Here is a 5,791-nt window from a genome sequence, read left to right as displayed (position 1 = left end):
TTGCAGCTGAAAATTAATTTTCATTTATAACATTTTAGGAATATGGGAAAGATTTCGTAGAATAGTAAGAAATTATATTCAACGCAATCGACGGAGAGATACATCTTCTTCAAGTTTGATATTTGAGCGTACTGAAGAAAGAACGTTCACAAGTGCGGAGTTTAAATCCTTTTATTTTATATTTTCAAATAGTTTTTGTTTTTATTGAAAAAAATTAATAAAAAAAATACATATATTTTTCCTCTCTATTTCAGAAAGAACAACTGAAAGGCACTACGGAACGGAATAGACATTATAAGTCAAAGATTTAAAATTATGCTTAGATGTGACACCGGGTGCATTCTATTGAAAAGCTCTACCAATGAGCTGGAATGGATATTTTAATGTAGCAGTAAACAATATAAAATTATGCTTAGATGTGACACCGGGTGCATTCTATTGAAAAGCTCTACCAATGAGCTGGAATGGATATTTTAATGTAGCAGTAAACAATATAAAATTATGCTTAGATGTGACACCGGGTGCATTTTATTGAAAAGCTCTACCAATGAGCTGGAATGGATATTTTAATGTAGCAGTAAACAATATAAAATTATGCTTAGATGTGACACCGGGTGCATTCTATTGAAAAGCTCTACCAATGAGCTGGAATGGATATTTTAATGTAGCAGTAAACAATATAAAATTATGCTTAGATGTGACACCGGGTGCATTCTATTGAAAAGCTCTACCAATGAGCTGGAATGGATATTTTAATGTAGCAGTAAATTAGCAGTAGACTTCACTATGCGCATCCTAATGCTCCTATTTTTTGGTCCTCATGGTCTCCAACTAATACAAAAATATATTTTTTAATGTATTACGGTTTATAAATAAAAGCTAGATTTTTTTAAAGACAAACTCTTCTTTTTCTTTTGCTAGTTCTACACATACTAGTAAACAATGCTTGCTGCAAGGGTAGGCAGAGAGGACGATACGCCACAATATATACTCATAGTTTCCTAAACATTCCCAATTTGAATACATCTTTCACATTATTTTTTGACGTCTCAACAAAGATGAAGAAGAATATGGATGTCTGGAAATTTACAAAGATAAGCTCTGTAAATGCCTAGACTCCCATATTCTTCTTCATCTATGTTGAACAAGTATTTGGACACACTCAAAATGTTGTAAATAAATTATCTGGTCAAATTATAAGCTTAATAATAAAAATGAAAATGGTATTTTCTGGCGTTTCTCATGTGTGTGATTATAATCCAGGACTCGGACCTCACATACTAATATAAGAGTTTCTGCTTAGTTAAAAGCTTCTTTACATCTCACCAATAGATGTCTCTAGTGAAGTTCTAGTGATTTAAGAACAAGGTTTCTAAATTGGTTCATATATATTATATGGAACTTCCAAGAATTTGAGTAGTGTGGTTGTCAATAATGGGTAGAATTGGTGAATGTTACACGTGTGTAAAGTGATCACTTAAACCAGCCTATGACGGTCGTCAGCCCTGTAAATGCCCAGACTTCCATATTCTTCTTCATCTTTGATGAGATGTCAAAAAATAATGTGAAAAATAACTCCTAATTGGAGATAATCCAGATTTGTGAAGAAGTACTTGGACACACTCAAAATGTTGAAAACATCTCGTCATACGTGCCCCCCAGTTTGATATATCTACCTTATCAAGCTCTGTTTCTGAACAAGCATCTCATTTCTAGCAAGGTATGTGCACACATGCTACTAAGTAGCACTTACTGAAATATAGCATGCTCATGAGCTCAAACATAGAACGTGAGAGAGTACGGCTATTATCCTTGGCTCTACCCGATGGAGTTTCTCCAGGGTAAAGCATACTTGATACATTGAAGCCAAGCAGGCTTCAATGGTTTAGAGACTAGAAGGAATATGCATTTTTATCGATTGTTGCGCGGTATGATCGATAATCCTGAAATTATCCGGAGCATTGGTCCATATATTCCCGATAGTTACCTAAGACAGCGTCGGCATAGATTGTTTCACATTCCTATATTCAGGACCAACCTCCCAATGGTTGTGCCTGTAGGAACAGCTACCGCTATGCCGAACAATATCACCCCGGATATTGATCTGTTCCATATGTCAGCGAGGGTATTCTAAAGTAGGATTCTTCTACATCTTTTTTTTTTTTTTAATTATTATTTGTATTTATATCACAATTTTTACATATTTAGAACATTTAAAAATTTTTTTTTTGCTAAGACCCTGGTGGCTTGGTAGCCACCTTGTGTGTCTTGTCGGCGGAATTTTTTTTAATGCATTTTTTATTGTTTTTAACGATTTAACCTAATATACACACAAAAAAGGAGAGAAAAAATTAAGAATATAAAACATTTTACAATTTTCATAAAATTAACTCTTGATCATTTACCTATTCATTTATTTTGCCTTTGTTCCATATTTTATTTTGACCTCTAACATCCGTCGGCAACAAATTAAGAATGTCCGGAACGACATATCGCAGTGTTGGACTGCCATATTTATTGTTAATTCTTGGGACTATCAAACCTTCGTTGTGTGTATCAAAACAAGAGTATTCTTCATATAATTTTTTGACATCTCATCAAAGATGACGAAGAATATGGAAGTCTGGGCATTTACGGGGCTGACGACCGTCATAGGCTGGTTTAAGTGATCACTTTACACACGTGTAACATTCACCAATTCTACCCATTATTGACAACCACACTACTCAAATTCTTGGAAGTTTTATATAAATGAACCAATTTAGAAACCTTGTTCTTGAATCACTAGAACTTCACTAGAGACATCTATTGGTGAGATGTAAAGAAGCTTTTTAGTAAGCAGAAACTCTTATATCAGTATGTGAGATCCGAATCCTGGATTATAATCACACACATGAGAAACGCCAGAAAATACCATTTTCATTTTTATTATTAAGCTTATAATTTGACCAGATGTTGTAAATAAATTATCTGGTCAAATTATAAGCTTAATAATAAAAATGAATATGGTATTTTATGGCGTTTCTCATGTGTGTGATTAAAATCCAGGATTCGGATCTCACATACTGATATAAGAGTTTCTGCTTAGTAAAAAGCTTCTTTACATCTCACCAATAGATGTCTCTAGTGAAGTTCTAGTGATTCAAGAACAAGGTTTCTAAATTGGTTCATATATAACTTCCAAGAATTTGAGTAGTGTGGTTGTCAATAATGGGTAGAATTGGTGAATGTTACACGTGTGTAAAGTGATCACTTAAACCAGCCTATGACGGTCGTCAGCCCCGTATATGCCCAGACTTCCATATTCTTCTTCATCTTTGATGAGATGTCAAAAAAAAATGAAAATAACTCCTGTAATTGGAGATAATCCAGATTTTGTGAACAAGTATTTGGACACACTCAAAATGTTGTAAAGAGTATTCTTGCTTACTTTTTAATGTAAATATTTTTAATGCATTTTATTATTGAATAAATTGAACTGAATCGAATGTGTATTACCTTTACAAAGATTTATAAAAATATGGAGGGCCAATTACGGTAAGTAAACCTTCAATTTATGATTTTAGACCTTTGTTGAATTCTCCCTTTCCGCACCCCAATGGTGCATAGGGCACTGCTTCATATAAAGGCAGTGTTATCTCGATCGATTACACATGAAGGAAAGGTGATCAGCCCTCCACTTCAGGTACCAGTCCAGTGTAATATTGAATATATATTAGAATGAAAAAATCACTTATATTTATTAAACCCCCCTGGGAATCGAACCCGGGACCTCCAGAACGGTAGGCGAGCATGCTGACCTACGGAGGTGGACAAAATAAAAATTAAAATAATAATATAATAAAACCCTTATCCGCACCCCAATGGTGCATAGGGCACTGCGTCATATAAACGCAGTGTTTTCTTGATGGTTTACACATAAAGGAAAGGTGATCAGCCCTCCGCTTCAGGTACACCCAGTCCAGGGTAATATTGAATAAATATGACACTGAAAAAATCACTTATATTTATTTTACCCCCCTTGGGAATCGAACCCGGGACCTCCAGAACGGTAGCCGAGCGTGCTGACCATTACACTACGGAGGCGGACAATTTAATAAAAATTAAATAAATAAAAATAAGAAATAGCTCCCTCTTCATCATTCAACGTCCCAAAGACCCAACTCTAAAATTTTGAATTAGCTTCACATACGGCGTTTGAAAAAGATACGGAATGCATCGAAACATGTGTGTTACAACGTGGAACAATAGATTTTAAAAAAATTGTGGAATTTACTAGATAAAACTTAAATTGAAAATGGATATATTTTATACCACAAAGTCCTTGTCGAATCAATTAATGAAATCATTTTATTTGTATTAAGAATATCTTAATTCTTTGTTGAGACTTCTAAAATATATTTACACAACAATTCCTCGGAGATTTTAAATCCAGTTAAATACAAGATTTAAACGTTTCTCACATTTTCAATCACATTTTTAATTTCAAAACATATTACATACAAAAGTCATATAATAAATAATAAAACCCTTATCCGCACCCCAATGGTGCATAGGGCACTGCTTCATATGAACACAGTGTTATCTTGATCGTTTACACACAAAGGAAAGGTGATCAGCCCTCCGCTTCAGGTACCAGTCCAGGGTAATATTGAATAAATATTACAGTGAAAAAATCACTTATATTTATTTGACCCCCCTGGGAATCGAACCCGGGGCCTCCAGAACGGTAGCCGAGCGTGCTGACCATTACGCTACAGAGGCGGACAAAAAGCTTCGTAAAAAGTCATATATACATATAATATTCCCGATGAGTAATTTATATTTCTCATTTTGGGAAATGTTGGCCACCCATGCTCTAAGGAGCATGGGTGGCCAACATTTTCAGTAGCCGGGCCAGATTTTAGAAATGAGTTATCCTACTCGGCCGTAAAACAAAAAAGTAAACAAGATATTTATAAAACTAACTAACTAACTAACCATCACGCCACTTCTCCGCAGGGGTAGGCAGAGAGAATAGAACGCCACACCACTCTGTCTTTGCAAACATTCTTCGCCTCTTCCACGTTCATGCATCTCCTCATACATACCCGCCGATTGTTACGACTCCTAACCTGACCACTTTCAAGTATTTGGCATACCTGATCGTGCCATGTTGTTCTCGGTCTTCCTCTGCTCTTTTTTCCACTTACATTCGCCTCATAAATTTGTTTTACCGTTCTTTCCTCACTCATTCGTTCTACATGTCCAAACCATCTCAACACACCTTTCTTAATTTTATCGATAATGCTTATCTCGGCTTTGCATTCCTTATTTCGCTATTCGCACATCTATCATACATCGTTTTGTCGCACATTCTTCTGAGAGATTGCATTTCGACTGCATTCAGTTTACTTTCATCCTTCTTTTGCCAACTCCATGTTTCACTTCCATACATTGGAGTTGGAACCATATAAATAGCACCAAGCACCAAGGCACAAGCGGCTTACGTCTCTAGTATTAGTGATTAAATAATAATATGTAATACATACTAATATGTAATACAATAAAAGAATAAAGAATAAGCATACCTGCCTGATTAAATACGAATATGTAATACAATAAAAGAATAAAGAATAAGCATACCCTGCCTACCTCAGAACAGGTATCTCCAAATACCTAGTGAGGATAGAGAAAAAAAAAAAAAAAAAAAAAAATACTCCTTTCTTAGTATTATAGATTATGCTTATCTTCATTTATTTTGTGTTTTTATTTTTTCTTTTATTGCATTAAATAACAAAATAAATTCAGT

This window comes from Brachycentrus maculatus, unplaced genomic scaffold (assembly GCF_059751285.1).
Source record: "Brachycentrus maculatus isolate JH-2025_06_01 unplaced genomic scaffold, ASM5975128v1 h1tg000620l, whole genome shotgun sequence".
Lineage (NCBI taxonomy): Eukaryota > Metazoa > Arthropoda > Insecta > Trichoptera > Brachycentridae > Brachycentrus > Brachycentrus maculatus.
The sequence above is the reverse complement of the archived record's forward strand: the minus strand, read 5'-3'. Positions refer to the sequence as shown.